The sequence below is a fragment of the Mesoplodon densirostris genome, chromosome 12, assembly GCF_025265405.1.
Source record: "Mesoplodon densirostris isolate mMesDen1 chromosome 12, mMesDen1 primary haplotype, whole genome shotgun sequence".
Taxonomy (NCBI): domain Eukaryota; kingdom Metazoa; phylum Chordata; class Mammalia; order Artiodactyla; family Ziphiidae; genus Mesoplodon; species Mesoplodon densirostris.
In genome coordinates, this window is record NC_082672.1 from 948107 (window position 1) to 965606 (window position 17500).

At 59.7% G+C, this 17500-nt stretch overlaps 1 non-coding gene across 1 annotated transcript; it reads right to left on the minus strand.

The window, feature by feature from the left end:
- Window positions 1-15751: 15751 nt before the first annotated feature.
- LOC132500461 (U6 spliceosomal RNA) lies at window positions 15752-15858 on the minus strand. The gene has a single exon (XR_009534050.1). It is a non-coding gene; the product is annotated as a U6 spliceosomal RNA (small nuclear RNA).
- Between the last annotated feature and the right edge of the window lie 1642 nt (window positions 15859-17500).

The window sequence follows — 17500 nt, forward strand, 5'->3', positions numbered from 1 at the left end:
AAACGTGGGGACCCCGCTGTCCAGCAGTTTCGGGGACGATGACCCTTGGTTTGTTCCTGATCTAAATTATGTTTCATCCACGGTCTTGCTGGCTAACGCGTGAGGGGACAGTATGGTGTACAGGCTGGTGGAGGGGTGCAGGCTGGGGGAGGGTGCAGGCTGGGGGAGGGGTGCAGGCTGGGGGAGGGTGCAGGCTGGGGGAGGGGTGCAGGCTGGGGGGAGGGTGCAGGCTGGGGGGAGGGTGCAGGCTGGGGGAGGGGGGAGGTTGGGGTCCGTGGTACAGGCTGTGGAAAGGCCGCAGTACCCCCATGAGGCTGAGTGTGGCTCAACCCACTGTGGGAGAAGCTCCCAGACCTGGGCTGCATTTTTAAAGTGGAGCCTGGGGGTTGCTGGTGGGTGGGAGGTGGTGGGTGAGAGGAGGGGAGGGGGACTGACCCAGGATTCCTGGGGCTCAGCAGGAGGGGGACAGGAGCAGCTGGAGGTGGGGGAGAAAGTCGGGCAGTGGTGGGGAGCCTGCGGTTGGAGGTCGTGGGTGATGCCACAGGGACGCAGCCTGGGACGCAGGGGCGTGGGGTGGCTGTAGTCCAAGCAGCTCCAGCGCCCGGCCAGGCTGCAGGGCTGAGGTGCCACAGGCTGGAGCGCAGGCTGCCCACAAGCTCACCCTGTTCAGAGTGTCTGGTTCCTGTCGCCTCCTCCAGGGAGGTGGTCGGGTCCATCGAGCTGGGGGACTTGGGTAGCACCCAGGGCCACCTCGTGGGCAGCACAGGCAGGCCAAGGGCTTGGTAGCAGGTTTGCTTCCTGCTCAGAGGAGCTTAGGTGGGTGGACCCCAAATCCTCAAACCCTCCTTAGAGTGGCCTTCTTCTAGAAAAGGGCACAACCAGGGGCCAGGCAGGGGCTCCAGGCTGAGGGCATTTTTCTCTGAAATAAGGTAAACCTGAGGGTGCTTTTTTCTTCTTGGAATCCAACAGGGCAGAAGTACAGAAATTCTTCTGGAAAACGCACAGCACCTGTACCTGCAGGCTGGTGACCCTGGGCCCAAGGGGGAGGCGCCGCCCCTGCTGCGAGCAAGGAAGAGGTCAGTGTGAGCCCGAGTCTCTCGGGGGAGCGGCGGCCACAGTCCGGTACCCGCTGGTCACACATGTCCCTGGGGAAGGTGGACAGGGGAGCCTGCATCTCTTCTAAGTTGTGCCGTCACTGAGGCTCCAGGAGGAAGGCTGGGTCTCCCCGGTGGCCCCGCACCCTGCTCTCTGCTCCTGGGAGCTGGTCACTCGATACGTCCCGATGAGCCGATTTCACAGAGGCCGGAACTGATCGGTGAAGGGGGTAGCTTACGTCCTCCCCGCCCTGATGACCCCTCGCCAGCACCCTGGACCGTGCCTGGAGCTCACCAGCCCTGTGCCTCCCTGAGCTTGAAGCCACTTCCGACAGGAGAGCATCACCCCAGGACCGAAACTCGTTGCCGCCAGGCCAGCGGGCATTTGGGGGGCGTGGGGCCTCTGGCCTCGATGGGAGGGAGGGGTGAGCAGGGAGGGGTGACCTGAGAGTACCAGGTTCCTGGGGAAACAAACCCGTGTGCCACACACTAGGGACCCCCCTCAGGACCCCAGGACGGACTCCAGGGAAGATGCCCTGAGGCCTCTCCCTGGGGGGAGCCCCCGCTCAGCTGCTGCAGCCCCTCCAGTCCCCTGGCTGCGAGGACCCCACCCGCGGGCCGTCACAGCTGCAGGCCTTTGATCTAAATCCCACTCTGGACTCAGCCACCACTTGCAACAGCTTCCTGCCGGTTTCGTGTTCCCAGGCGGTCAGACCCTGTGTCCTCCACTCCCTCCAGGGCGCCGGGGGCCCTTGAGTGACGATAACACATGGGCCTCTGCTGGCCTTCCAGTGTCTGACCTCAGGGAATCCCTCCCTCCCTCCTTCCCTCCGGCTGGTGCTCCACGAGGTGGCCACAATTCACCAGCTGTCGTCCCCGCCCGGCCCCCACCAGCCACTCACTTTCAAAGGCCTGCGTGTCCTCCTCGTCTCCTGGGGCAGAGCCGCATGGGTGGGGCTAAGCCCTGTGCTTTGCGTCCTGATCTGCACTTAGTGATGCCTGCTGCCTGGGAAACTAGGCAGGCGTTTAGGGTGAAGGCAGGCCTTGGATACCACCTGGAAAAGGGAAGCTGCACTGTCTGAAGTGTCCACCACCCATGTGTCTTGGAGACACAGCCCTGCCCTGGCCCCAGGATGGAGCCCAGACAGGGTCCGAACAGAAGCTTCCTTCTCTGTGTCTCGCAGGAGACACACCTGCGGCCTCCGCCCTTACCTCCTGGGGCCCCGGCCTTGGCAGGGCTGTCGGGCAGCACGGGGACGTGGGGAGCGAGCGCCCTGGGGGCGGCGATCACCGCCAGCACCTGTGTGTGTGCAGAGCTTGATCCCCGACCCCAGGGCCACCACTGCTCGGCAAGGCCCATCCTCAGGCCGGAGCCCGGACCAACTGCTGCCAAAGTTTCCAGCTAGAGCTCCAGGCTTCTGTCTGCAGCAGCCAAGCTTTAACACGGGCCAGTGATTCAAATTAGAAATTCCACCTCACGCTAGGCCAACCCTGTCCAGGCAGGAGCGGCAGGCGGGCTTCTGGTCTGGCCAGGTCTGCGAGTTATTCCTCAGGAAACGGGCCCCAGGAACCAACACACTGGAGGAAAGCCACGAGACCCGTGTGGGCGTTGCACACGTGGGTTCCACACAGAGCGCAGTATCATGTGGGTACTTATGGGATACAAACTGAGTGTGAGAGTGTGGTCTCAGGTCGTCCCGTGATGTCCATTGTGGCAGTTGTGTTACATTTAATCTCGAAGGCTGTAGAATAGTCCATAATTTGCACCATAGTTCAACTTTCTCTATTCACGGATTTTTGAGTTGTTTTCATTATTTTCCTTTTACAAACAATGCTGCAAAGAAAATTCTCACTCATGAATTGTGGACGCGAGGGGATGGGCTCCGCTGGATCAGGGGCTGCGTCCAGACTCAGCCTCCCGTGGACAGACGCCCCACGTCCCGGCAGGCCCTCTCACCCCGTATGCCTGACCTGGACACTGAGAGCTGGGCCTGTCCCTGGGTTCTCTCCCTTCTCTAAGCCTTGCTGTTTCCCCAGTAAAGCCTGTATCTTTGTTACATGTTCTGTGTGACTTGCTGGACGCTGCTCTGAGGCTGTGTGTGATGCCGCGGCAGACGTGGATGGAGGCGTGAGCTCAGCACAGGTCGGCACCCAGCCGGGATCCCGCAGAGGCGTCTGAAGACCTGGGCGTGGCTGGAGCCAGGAAACGGGCCCCAGGAACCAAACACAGTGGAGGAAAGCCATGAGACCCGCATGGGCATTCCACACATGGGTCAGCCAGTGGGGCAGCACCCAAGAAGTTCTGATGTCAGCGGGACAGTGGTGCTTGGCATCTCGGGGTCGCAGGGGAGGCCCTGGAGAGCTGGAAACATGTCCCGACCCTGGAGACCCAGCATCCACCCAGCAAGGTAAGCCAAGGTCAGGGACAAAGGGGAAGCTGCAATGCCTGCCCGGGACCCCACCCACCCTTTGGTCCCATCCATCTAAGAAAGACAAGATTAACACTTGCATCTTTACCTGTGTTCATCTGTTAAAATTTTTTAAAAACTTTGTTCAATGGCATCCTCCAAGAATAACCAATTATATATATTTTCTTAAAGATTTTAAGGAATTCCTTTGATATTGCTTACCAAGAACGGCTCTTCTAACATATTTATAAGTTTTATAATCATTATTTGCATTGATTGTGTTGTTGTTTTTACTTGCTTTGTAAATGTTGATTTGTTCATGATACCAAATGACAACAATCAGAGACACTAATTCTATGTCCAGTGTTACTGTGAACTCATGGGTCCAGCATATTCAGTGCGTTTCATGTGCCGAGGTCACTGTCTCGCCGGTGTTAATCTTCCCGTGGTGAGAGTTTGTCGTTTATGTGTTTACCTCCATAGGCATCTGGAATCTAGCTTTGTGTCTGGGGTGAGGAGGGATCCATCCACCCACCACCAGGCTCTGTGGAAAAAGGAGAGGAGAGGTCTGTGCAGTGAGGGGGGTGCCCCAGGAAATGCTGCCTCCGGGGCACCGTCCCTGAGCTCAGACTTAGACGGGGAAGCTCTGGGGCCAGCAGGGGACCCGCCGCGGCAGAGCAGGCGAGAGGGAGGGTCTCGATGCACCGTCACTCCAGCAAACCACGGCTGATCCCAGAGCCGCAATCCAGACGGCCACCTGCCCCTCCTGGTGCTGCAGTGAAGTCACTGGGAGCACAGATTATTTGCAATTGGAAAGCGTGTGAGTCATTGCTCTGTGGGTAGGAGAAACCAGAGTCCTGCTTGGAGTTGATGGACGGCGGGCTTGGTGGGGGTTCTGCACCCGTGCCGCCCCTTCCCAGTGAGAGGCCTCTTCCGTGCCCGGAGGCCACAGGCGAAATCTCTGGATCCTGCCCCAGCCACGCTCTGGCTTGCTAAGGACAGCTTCTGCGCAGTCTTAAATGAAAGGTTACCTGCTCTTTTTCTTTTCAACAGTGTTTCCTGAATATGCAGCTGTAGTCAAATGGATCCAGCAGCAGGTTGGTGGAAATACTATTTAGTAAGACTCTCTACTGATTCTTTGCAAATCAAAATTTCCTTTAATTAACCAAAGTACTTGATAGCTCTGAAGGAGCATTTTTAATAAGTAGGAATTAATTAATCCTTTAATAGCAGTAGGACAAATTAAGCAAGATTTTGAAAGGGAAGCTACTTCATATCTTCGACTGTAATTACTTCCTGCTGAATTTTTGAATAGTTTTTTGGACACTGTCCTCGACCTGAAAAGCACCAAAAGCAGGGTGAAATCAGACATTCCATTCACTTGCTACCATGTTATTGAGTTCCCACTTTTTTAAGAGCACTTTTGACGGGAATCTCAGCATCAGGGCCCCTTGGGGTATGCGGAGGAGCCCAGCTGTTCACGGTGGGGTTGAGGTTTCCCAGAAGGAGCCTCCTTGCTGAGGACACTGGGATCTGCCCCCATGATCCCAAGCACATCCCCTAAAAGCTCCGGACCAGGCAGGAGCCTTTGACTGGCAGCTGGGGCCACGGGGCACCATGGTCCCCCTTGTCTGACTGCCATCCTGCCACTCACCTCACAAAACAGCAGGCACCTCTGCCGAAAGCGCGCCTGGTCTCCTGCAGCCCGGGGGTCAAGTCCAGACTCGGGGCCCCCGCAGCCTCCTGCACACTTGCAGCCCGACCACGCACAGCCCCCGCCGCGGCCCGCCCCTCTGCCCAACGCCCGCTCGGAAGCACTGGGCTGCCCGAGTCCAACCTCTCTCCTCCCTGTGGCCTGTGATTCCTCCTGACCCCTCTCCCTTCTCCACCTGAGTCCCCACGAGGGCCTGTCCCACAGTGTGAGGTTGAAAATGTCCTTCGAGTGAGAGGAGGAGGGAGGAGGTGGTCAGAGGGCCACCAGCTGTGCGCTGACCTGCGGTTCAGACCCACCCGCTGCAGGACGCGCAGCACAACCCTCGGGGCTCACGTGCGAGTGGGCTCCCAGTCTGCCGGCGTGCAGGCCGGGGCCCACGTGGCCCAGCTCCGCCGCGCCTGGAGGACACACTGTGCCCTGCAGGGGTGGGGGGAGGGGAGAGGTGAGCAGGGGGTAATCTTTCCCCCCAGACCTCAAAGGATTCCTGCTCTCTCCGAGAGCCCAAGAGGACCTGGGGAGCCCTGTGCCCCCTCTTCACAGGTGGAGAAACCGAGGCACAGAGGGTGCACACGAACCAGCAGCTGGGCCGTGGCTGCCGGGCTCCCGTGGCTGCCCTTCCTGAGGACATGCCTGGGTGCCACGACACTTCGTTCCCACAAAAGGGCCCATTTGTCCCCATGGGGCCATCTCGCCTTTGTCACCGGAGCGTCTGCAAGCAGAGGGCCCATCCTCCATGCCCGTGGGTGGAGCTGTCTCCCTCCGACGCCAGTGCTTCCCCAGACCAGCTCTTTCCAGAAAGCAACAGGCAAAGACGAACTTTCACATTGACCATAAAATTCTAAGCTGGCTGCTTGAGGTGCAGAGGGCAGAGAGTGGGGCTGCCTCGGCCTCAGGAAGGAGGTGTGTGCACTGGAGCTCGGGGTCAGTGTCCCCGCCCGGCCTCACGCAGCATCTGTGGAGCTCGGGGTCCCTGCAGGCAACCCGAACAGCGGAGCAAGAGCCTGCGCCTCTGGCCGAGGGGCGTTTCCACCCATGCAGGGCCCATGCGTGGCCTGGCCAGGCTCTGGGCACCGAGGTGCTTAGCGGGAGGACAGGAGGCCGTTTGCCACCCCTGGGACCTCCATCAGAACCTGCCGTCCCCCAGCCATGCGGACCTGTACTGACCGGTGGGGAAACGGAGAAGCACCATGGAAGCAGGAGCCCGTGGGCTGGGGTTTCCCTGGTGTCCAGCCCAGACCCGTGTTAAGGTGCAGTTCCACTCGACGAGGCCCACAGGGCCCCTTCTGACCTCTCGGGGGAGGGGCCTTGGCTTTCCTGGTGCAGCCCACCCATTCTCTTCCAGCTTAGAATTACTCACCACACATCCAGGCCAGTACGGGGCAGAGGGCGCCCGTGGCCCAGGTCCACAGAGAGGCCCCGACATCCTAAGAAAGGGGCTGCCTTCACCCTGCAGGGCGTGTGGACCAGCCACTCAGAGAGGGTACCTGCCAGGAAAGGGCTCAAACATACTAGTTGGAAGCTGGGTTTCACTGCCACCCAGTGTGTGTGTGTGTGCATGTGTGTGTGGACACATTCCCAGGCCCCTCATCTGTGCACGTGTGAACGTGCGTGTGCACAGGTATAAATCCAGGGGCCGTGGGCCATGCTCCCATCCTCATCCCATGAGGAGAGCAGCAAGTCTGCACATCTCTGCCCTCCCGGCCCCGAGGAGAATCTGCTACCCCTGCTCCTCAGGAGGAAACGTTCCGGCGAATCCAGGGCGCGACGCACAGAGGCGAACAAGTACCAGCTGAGCATTGCAGCATCGTCAGGGACCAGCGTCTGTGTGAGAACACGGGCTCCACAGCCACAGCCTGGAGGACCCACAGCATTCAGTTGCGCAGATGGGCATCCACACACCTCACTCACACTGTGCGTCTGCAGGGGCCAAACAGTCCCGTCCTCTGCTCCAAATACACCCTGGGGTCGGGGTCACTCGTCCTAGAGAAGGACTGAGCGCCTTCTGGGGAAGAGCACGAAGAACATGTAAATTCACAGCACAGCCACCAGTCACACAGACCACACCCACCCCGTCTACACCGTCATGCAGGACACACTCCGTCTACACAGTCTCCCTGGAGCTGACTTACCAGTCTCCCCCAGAAGCTCTGTGGGGGATGTTTGCTGGAGGAGCGGTCAGGGGACCCTAGGGGTGGACCTGTGTGCTCGTGGCTGGAGGTGACTGGGGGCCCTGGGTGGGCGTGGACGCTGGGTTCTGCTGGCTGCCTGGGCCCCGACTTGAGCTCGTGATCCTAAGTCATGCTTCTTTAGGGGACAACGGGGCTCCTTCCTGGCCTCCTGTCCCTGTCTGGCCGCCTGCTTCCTGGGCTCCCTCTGACATCGAGGATGATCACCCGCCCCCCTGCACAGTTTGCCCTCAGACCCCCCCAGCGGAGGAATTAGACACCAGACGTCCACCCGAGAGCTGGCCTGCAAAGCCTGAGGCAGCCCCGCCTGCCGACCAGGCTGGACACGTCTGCGCCCTCTGGGTCTCCTAGCCCCGGGACCAGATCCAGAGGAGCTACCTTGCTGTTGACCAAGAGAAGTTACCAAATCCTTAATCATCCTCAGGAGGCATGAGGGTTTCATGTCTATTTCTTCCCCAAAGTCTATTCTCTTATTATTGTGTCAAAATTAAAAACAACTATTTCTTTCCAGAAGGCAAAGACACCCAGATTCATCTCTTTTTCTTCGTAACATATCCTTTTCTTTGAAGACATAGAACATAGACACAGGTGGGGGACAGCCCTCCTGGTGGTCTCCATGCTGGGCAGCTGGCTGACCTCCTGCAGGGTGGACTGGGGCACACTCGGTCTGGCCCTGTCTTCAACATAAAGCAAGTTATGTGACAGGACAGTGAGGGGAATGGCCAGAGCCTCCCGCTCAGGGCCACGGGCTCTGGGAGCGGGGCCGGGAGGGCTGGCGGAGTGCGGGTGCAGCGCTGCCCGAGGTCTCTTGGCATCACTGCCTGCCTGGACAGGACCCTGGCCCCCACACTTGGCCTGGGTGCTCGTGTGCCAAAGTGCAGTCACCCCAGACCTTGCTGCGCACAAGGGCCGTGAGGAGGGGGTGAGAGGCGCATCTGTGCTGGCGGACGCCGCCCCCGTGGTCACGGCCCATGCAGGGACGACGACAGACAGGAGAACACCCAGTGCCTGCAGGCGGGGCCCCCTGGGGCTCTCTGTGCACTGAGGAAGCCCTACTTACTTAGCCATCAGTGAACCAAAGGGGTTTCCTCTTCCAGGGCTGCTCTCAGGCTGCATGAGATGCACAAACCTCCAGCCCAATGGCTGGTGTTTAGCAGACGCTGTATTACGTTCATGATTAACTTACTGTCTTATCCATTGTCTGGCCATCACTATGCAGTTACTACATCCTCCTCACATTAGATGATGAAAAGTTAAACTAGAGTAAATAATGACCCCTTCAAAGGCAAACAGAGCCGAAGGACATTCGTGTCAGGTGGGAGCCGCTGATCACCCCCAGATCGAAGGACTGAGGACGCCCTTTCCAGCACAGAAGACAACACTGAAGCCGGCGGGAGGGATTGGGAGCCCGCCCTGGACCACCTGATTGATGCCCATCCAGCTGACTCGGCCCAGCGTCTGGGCTTCACTGGGCTCTGAGTTCTCGTCCACTGGACAGTCACTCACGGCTGCTCCTGCACCAGACACTGCCGCTTAGGGGGCTGGCTCCTTGCCAGCTTCTCGAGAGTAGGTGGCGGCCAGTGGGCAGGGGCAAGAAGGAAGGCCAAGGCCGCAGGGTCCCCAGGGAGGCATGGTGGTGAGTCATCCTGTGAGATCGGAGTTAGTCCCTGTGTTGCCTTCGGCCTCCCTAAGTTACTTCTCTTTACTTTGTTCATCAGGAAGACAACAGCTTCAGGAAGGAGAAAGGGCGAGAACAAGAGGTCATGTGAGCTGGACGCACGTCTTGAAGGAGGCCACGTCCCCATGGCTCGGTCCTCGCAGGAAGGAGCGGCTGCCAGGCCCTCCCCGGCAGTTCAACAGCGAGAGGTCACCTACCCAGCGGGAGCTGTTACTGGGCAGCTGTTGTTTGTTTCAAAATGTGTCACCGAGAGTCAAAGACATGGGTGTCCCAGTCTCCTCCTTTGGGTCCAGGTGTCGTGACTCAGCAGAGGGTCCCAGACCCTCAGTAAGGGGAGGGCTGCCACCTCCAGGCCCGCCTGGGGCAACAATTCCCAGGAAAAAATATAGGCTATGGAACTAGATGGCTCTATTTAGCTAACACCCTTTTCATTAATTAAACCTGTATTTTTAATTTTTTTTTTTTTTTTTTTTGCGGTACACGGGCCTCTCACTGTTGTGGCCTCTCCTGTTGCGGAGCACAGGCTCCGGACGCGCAGGCTCAGCGGCCATGGCTCATGGGCCCAGCCGCTCCGCGGCATGTGGGATCTTCCCGGACCGGGGCATGAACCCGTGTCCCCTGCATCAGCAGGCGGACTCTCAACCACTGCGCCACCAGGGAAGCCCATAAACCTGTATTTTTTAAGTGCCTGCGATGTGCTGGGAGCAGAGACTATGTCCTGGATCTGTAGGAAGAAAGTCTCCTGGGCCAGCTTTGGTCCCACCTGTCGGGCGTGAGAAATAAACTACAGGCGCTCCCGGCCTGAGACCCGGCCGGGAACTCGCTGGGACGGCTGAGAGAGAGTCCAGACCTCACAGGCCACGGGCCACCCATGGGACCACAAATGGCACGAATTGAAAACAAGGCGTGGATGCCCGTGCAGCTCTCGAGCCCCTGGAAGGAGCTGGGCCTGTGGTCAGAGACCTGGCCTCGGCGCCAGCTGGATGCCCACTGCCATGCGAGTGTGGACACACCGGCACCAGCCGACCGCATGTTTCATTAACAAAGTGTTGTTGGCACAGCTTCAGTCCTGCACCTGCGTGTCCCCTCTGTGGCTCCTTCAAGGATGGCCGAGTCGAGAGCTGTGACAGAGCTGGGCAGCCCGCGAGGCTGAGTGCATCTGCTGCCTGGACAGGAAGGCTGCAGGCCGGGAGGAGGGATGGGCTCACAGCAGGCACAGGCCCCGGAGCGGGCCCAGGGCTCCCGTGACCGTCACCAGCAGTGTGGATCCGACACTGCAGCAGACAGACGCACCCGTTGTGCACCACGTCCGCGTGCTGGAAGAAAGAGAATTATCTAAGATTCCATTCATTCACCAAAAACAAACAGGAAGATGCAAAGAATCAGAATAGAGGTTGCAGGATCGACTCACTGGCTGCTTTGCCCATCCAGGACCCGGATCCGTGGCTGCAAATGCAGGGACATGGGTGCGCTGTCCATGAAGACAGAGGCTGAGCTGCCACAAACCCATGGCTTCCTGTCTGGATGGAGACAGGACAGCAAAGGAGAGGCCAGGAGCTGGGGGCCCGGGGCGTCGAGAGCAGGGCCACGGCCAGCCCACCTTGGAGGCCTGCAAAGTGGCCACGTCCAACAGCCTGGGGGCAGCTGGGTGGAGAGGGACACATGATGGTGGCTCCATGCCCCCCCCACCCAGGGCCCAAGGGGACGACCGGCTGTCAACAGCAGGGGAGGACGCCCTCCGGGAGGACCGGGGCAAGCAGCAGACTTGGCAGAGGGTCTGAGACCCTGCCTGCATTTCTGCTCCTCCTCTGAGGAGCTGCAGTGTGCACGCAGGATGAGCGTGGCCGCCTGCCACCTGTCCCCGGGGGCAGTCCCCTCCGGAGGCCACGCCTGAGGGCTTCGCGAGCCCCGAGCCCAAGGCCTTCAGTCCCTGAGACTAAACACGACTCTGGGACGTGTGCTCACGCCGGGCTTGCTCTGAAATTAGTGGTTTCCCTCCCCTGCCCCCCACCCCATGCCCCGTCGCCTCCCCAGAGCCCTGCCTCTCGGAAAGGCCCCACCGCACACACTGTCGGTGCTCGGGTCCCTCAGGCCCTGACCTCATGGTCCCAGGGGAGCTGGGACATTGTGTGGGGGATCCCAGGCCCCAGCCCAGGCAGAGCCCACTCCACCTCAGCTCTGCAGACACAGGGCTCCTCTCACTCTGCCCTGGACGCACGCCCCAGCCCACCCTGGAACGCTCTGACCACCCAGGCTCAGGCTTGGGGACGGCCTCAGGCTGCGGCTTAGCATCCGCTACAGCATCTGGGACTGACCCGTGTGGGGCTTGGTGGCTGCGAGCCGTCACAGGCCAGCAGCTTGGACGCTCCCAGGCCCTCCAGCGTCTGCACACTCCTTGCAGCCTCCACGTGCCGCTGGGCCAGGAGCTAACACAGCGGTTCTTGCTGGGACCCAGCTGCAACCTCCCACCAGCTTCCTGGCCAGTGGCCGCCCCACCTGGGGATAAACCCCAAACTTGCTCCTAGGAGTAGCGTTCTCCGTGGGACGGGAAGCACGGGCGGCAGCTCGGGGTCACTGGCCCTTCCCGGTGGCCTTTTCTCCCTGACTATTACTGTATGTTTGTGTCAGAGACACAAAGGACACCCGTGTGCCTGACGGCAGAGTCCAGGGTCCCTCGTGGCCAGTGAGGGGTGTCCGCCTGAGCCCCTGCTTACTTCCACCCGCAGTCTCCTCACACGCACACAAGCCTCGGCCATCGCCACCTGTTCTGCTTGGCCTCAGGCTTTGCAGAAGGAGGTCCCACTCTGCAGCCTCCTGGGGCCCACTTTTCAGTCCTTGAGCTGGTGTCACATGTGCCTGTCCTGTGGGCCTCGACGTGCTGTCACCCCAGGTCAGGGAAAAATCAGGCCGTGCCCTTGAGGACAAGATTCCCCTGTCCCCGCGGCCCTGCTTCCTCCATTCCTGGGGCTTGGGGCGTCCCCCACGAGAGGGGCCCTTCTCCCCGGAGCCCAGAACCAGCCCAGCCCGACGGCCAAGGAGAACGGCTGCTCTGAATGGAGCCCAAAGCCAGACACTGGGTGGGGAGGGGGGAGGGAGTCACTGAGGACTCACCAAGCGGGGTGGCCGGGATGAGGGCCCTAGTCCTCCCCAGAGCAGCACAGCAGGCACTCTGACCCTCTGCGGGGGGCGGGGGTGGGGTGGGGTGGGCTGGCATCACGCCGGGGCCGCTCATGAGCCTCCTGATCCAGGGGAGGTGGCGGGAGCCCCAGACGCAGGGTCACAGGAGCCCCTCCGAGTCTCCGGGAGCAGCTCGGGGCGGCCATCAGTCACAAACCACAGCTGCCGGAGACAGGCAGATGGTCTCAACGGCCGAAGTCCATCAGAGAGGGAGAGACGCCTCACCCCCAGAAGAGGGCCCGTGCTGAGGGGGCCGAGGCGCCTTTGCTCCCGAGGTGAGCACACTCGGGGGCAGGTGCAGCGGACGCCAGGGAGAAGGCGGTTCCGAGACGAGTTCTCCGAGCTCCCAGGGCTTGTTCTCAGAATCGCCGCAAGGCAAACATGTCACAAGCCACAGAGCAAAGTGAGCGCAAGAGGCCCCACGAACGAGAGGCTGTCGCGGGGGTCTGAGGGCCTGAGGCCGCCGCGGGCTCCGCCGGTGAAGGAGAGGGAAGCACAGGGCCTCCAGGTGGGCGCACTCGGGGTCTGGGCACCTGGTCTGGGCGCCCCCCCGGCAGCCAGCACCCTGCGAGGCCGCTGGAAAGCGAGCTGCCCGACCCGACGCGAGGCCCTCAGACCGGCACGCGGCAGGTCTGCCTTGGTGTGCAGACAAGCTGTTCGCGTTCAGCCTGAGAGAAATGTTGAAAACAAGCAGCTGCAACCCAGGGGCAGGGTCGGGGCCTTGGGGAGACCCCGCTCCCCAGCAGCACATAATTAACCACCCGCCCCCCGAGGAGCCCCTGCCCAGGGTCTGTGCCTCGAAGCCAGCCTTGTCCTCATATACGCCGGGCTGGGGCCGGATGCACGAGAACCGCGGTGGCCCCTGAGGGAGCCTGTGGGCCGCCGCGGAAACAGCACATAAATCCACCAGCTCCACTAATCTGCTTCCCTGGAGACAGTGGTCCCCTCACCCAGCCCTCCAGCTCCCGGCGTCCATCGCAGACCCCTCAGACGTGGCGGTGAGGAAGGAGCCCTGCACCCACCGCAGACCCCTCAGACGGGGCGGTGAGGAAGGAACCCTGCGCCCACCTCAGACCCCTTAGACGGGGCGGTCAGGAAGGAGCCCTGCGCCCACCACAGACCCCTCAGACGGGGCGGTGAGGAAGGAACCCTGTGCCCACTGCAGACCCCTCAGACGGGGTGGTGCCTTAAGATCCTTGCAGAGAGTCGGTCTCCGTTTTCCGTGGCCCTCGCGCCTGCGCGGTCCCCTCATCGCAGGTGCAGGCCTGTCCACACACCTGCCTTCCAGATGCTCAGCAGGGACGGGGTGCTGTGGGGAGTGGGATGGCACCCAGGAGCTGAGGGGGCAGCTGAGGGGACGACAGGAAAGGCGGGCTGCACACAGGCGACAGCCCTGCAGGGGCCGCACGAGGCCCCCCCAGCTCCATGTGCAGCTGGTCAGGGAGCCCCCGCAGCCGTCATTTCTTGGGAGCGAGGCTGGCTACCGTTTGTCATGACTGTTGGCAGGGAAATGGGGTTTATGGAGAGAATCTCCTGAAGGCTGGAAAAAATGCACAAAGGATTACAGCCGCTGTTGGGGGGTGGCCGGGGTAGAAGCACCGACACTGAGCTGAAACGAGCCCAGCGCAGCCCCTCCCTCCCGCCGTCCACGGAAAACAGGCCAACACCGGAGCCACCCCCCGCACGCCGGGCTCCCGTGCCGCGTCCCGCCCCTCCTCCGGCTCGTCCACAGACCTTCCCCGCGCCCTCCCCGCGCGGCCCTGCTCCTGCGTGGCCTCCCCAGGTCCTCCCCACACCTCAGCCCCCTTAATAATTAGACGGTTTAGTTGCACGAAACGGAGACGACTTAGACACTGAAGTGAAAGGGAAATTGTTGGTGGGACACTCACAGTCACAGAATGGACAGGAAGCTGGGAGGAGGTGGGCCCGAGCCCCGGAGAGCTGGGTGGTCCTGTGGTGAGAACAGACTGGATGGTGGCCTTGACCCAGAGGCAGAGGGACGACGGCCCTGGGCACGGGTGACACGGTCCAATGCTGACCCTTCAAGGGGCAGGGTCGCACTCCAGAAGGAGTTGGTGGTGCTGAGGCTTCTGGGGGGAGGGCAGGGACCCAGATCCACGGTCCCTCTAAGACTCACCCAGCGAAAGGGTACATCATCCCCAAGGAAACAGTGGACGCTGTGGAGAAGAAAGGATAGCGGAAGAGTGGATGCATTTTAATGTCCACTGCCCTCCTCTGCCCACTTCCGAGCCCTGGCCGGCCCTTCCTGGGCGTCCCCCGCTGTGCTTTAATCCTTTATTCACATGCTCACCCCTGGTGGATGCGAGCTTTCTGGGGGCTGGTCCTGCTGTGCCTGTCTCTCTGCCTTGACACCCAGGAAACAGTCAACCTTCTTTGGAGAAAAGCAGATCTATTTATATGTACAAAGCTATCAAATTTATCTCTTTTAAGATTTATTTAATTTATCTATACTCAAGTTCAAGTGCCCCGGACAAAAGGACAATCCATAGAACACACAGTAACACAGCCTCAGGCTGAGGAGGGGGCATCTCATCAGTTCCCTTCAGAAATTCTTTTTTTTTTTTAAATACAGTAAGTCCCCTACATAAAAATGTTTCATTCACAGAGCACGTTCATAAGTCCACCAAAGTCAGCCTAGGTACCCAGCTAGCACAATTGGCTCTACAGTACTGTACTGTACTAGGTTTATAGTACTTTTCACACAAATAATACATAAAAAACAAACAAACACAAAAAATAAAGAGAACATTTTTAATCTTACAGTGCAGTACCTTGAAAAGTACAGCAGTGCAGTACAACAGCTGGCATCCAGGGTCTGGCATCGAGTGAACAGGCGAGAAGAGCTACTGACTGGAGGAGGGAGAGGAGGAGGGAGACGGTAGAGCTGAAGGATCGTCAGTCATAGGAGACGGAGGGCGACCTGCACTGTTGGCACAGGTTCTGGGTCCTTGCTGGATTCAGTTCTATCCACCCTCTTGAAAAAAGCATCGAGTGGTGTCTGGGTAGTAGCTCTTGTTTTCTCGTCATAGACGACACGGTGGCACTGGATTGCATTCTGAACGGCTGCTGCAACCTTTGTGCACTGTTGTAGGTTCGGGTCCTGTGCCTCGGTAACTAACAGGGCCTCCTCAAATGAAGAAACTTCCCTGCCGTTTCCTGCGTCGTGAACCTCTTCAGTTCTTCAGTTACTTCATCCTCCTCTTGTCTCTCTTGGCGCTTCTTAGCAGTACCAGCTACATCACTGCTGCTTTTACGCTTGCTTCCGGACATCCTGGGCTTGAAATAAAGATACCGTACTACTGTACCCTATACAGTACTGTACAGTAAAGTACACAAAACCACAACCAGTTGTAGAGGATACACGCATGTGACAACGTACGCCAGACACGTGAACTAACTTACGTGATGGGACGTGCAAACGCACGTTCCCATCTTGGAAAGTTCGCAACTTGAAGGTTCGTATGTAGGGGACTTACCGTATGGAGCGCTGCACGAACTTGCCCGTCATTCTTGCCCAGGGACCATGCTAATCTTCTCTGTATCGTTCCAATTTTAGCCTATGTGCTGTCAAAGTGAGCGCCTTCGGAAATTCTTCGTGCATCTGTGATTGTGAGTCAGTGATACCCACCTGTGAGTTTCTCCTCACTGTGAGCCTTATGTCACACTGGCCTCACAGGGTCCTTGGGAAATCAGCTGAGACAATACACCCCAGTCCTGAGCAGTGCACCCAAGTGCTGCTGTCAGAACCACAGTGCCTTCTGGTTTGTTTGGTTCAAGACTTTGCATAATACGATGTGCACCCTTGGAGAGGGTCAGTTGGTTCTTCTCATCCTTACAGAATTGAGCTCTATCTCGAGCTTCTGCCAGGGAAGTGTCCCGCCCACAGTCAGCCCTGGGTCCACCATGCTGCAGCCCTGTCACCTGTCACCGCTCACCCCTCACCAAGCACAAGTGCTGGGAAGGGTACTGGGTGCACAGTGGGGACAGCTCAGACCTTGGCTGCCTGTGCAGCTTCTGGTCCAACGGGAGAGGTAGACGTTAGTCAAATAAAGCAAACACATTTGTAGCAGTGTGGCTAACAGTACAGGCTTCATACTGTGGCCTGTGTGAGGTCGAGGGCCCTCCACGGGATGGACGTTTACTGGCCCCTCTAGGAGGAGAGGGCCGACCAGGGTGGGGAGAAGCAGGTGTGCTGGAGAGACACAGAGCAAGGTGGGACGTGGACACTTGGCCAGCCTGGAGATGTTGACGGGCCAGCCCTGCATGGCCACTGGGATCTGGATTTTGTTCTAAGTACAAAGGGCTACACAGAAGGCAGATGGCCATGCCTGTGTTACTTTTAGGAAACAGACTGTGGTTGCACGTGCACGTCGTGGGTCACAGAAGGGGAGACAGGAAGCAGGGAGCTCCTTAAGGATGGTCTGGGGGAGGTCAAAGCCGCAGGAATCGGGGGGAGGCTGCAGAGGGAGAAGGGGAGGCTTCTTGGGGCCTTTTGGACGTAGCACTGGCGGGTGGGGGAGGGGCTAAACTTGGGGCGGGTGGGCCTGACAGAGACACCAAGGCGGGACGACCGTCCAGCAGGACTCGGGTACAGAGCAGCCGCTGACCCAGATTGGGAGGAGCTCTAGGCAGAAATAGTCTTGCACGACAGCCCCTTGTGACGCCCTCCAGGTAGAGACCCACAGGATTACAGATGACACGACACGACCGCCAGCCATGAGCTGGGACCTGGGTCAGATCCGCTCAGCAGAGCGGAGGCCGTTTCCTGTGGCCAGCTCTCCAAGGGGCCTCTGTTCTCCAGGGAACAGGGGGCGTGTTATTCATCGGAACTTCACGAGGTGGCAGAGGTCACCCGGCTGTGCCCCCTCATGGACGGTCGCCTTCACCCGCTCCCGCTCGTAAGTGCCCATCGTGGTGCCAAGTCCAGGCAGAGAGAGATGGGCACAACACGGCTCTGTCCTCTGAAAGCCCGCCTCAGCTCCCTAAGCCGCAGCCGGGCACCCACGGCCCACCCCCGCCGCGGCGCATCTGCCTCAGGGGCGACGGTGGGCTTGGACGAGGAGTGCGCGTCACGGAAGGATGATAACACCCTGAGCCCTGAGAACGGGCCGCGTTTCCCAACTATTTGCTTCCGTTCACGGGCACACGCTCTCACATGCGTGTACGCAGACGTACCTGCGTGTCTGTGCCACTGACTGTTGACAGAGTTGGAATCCTCTTTC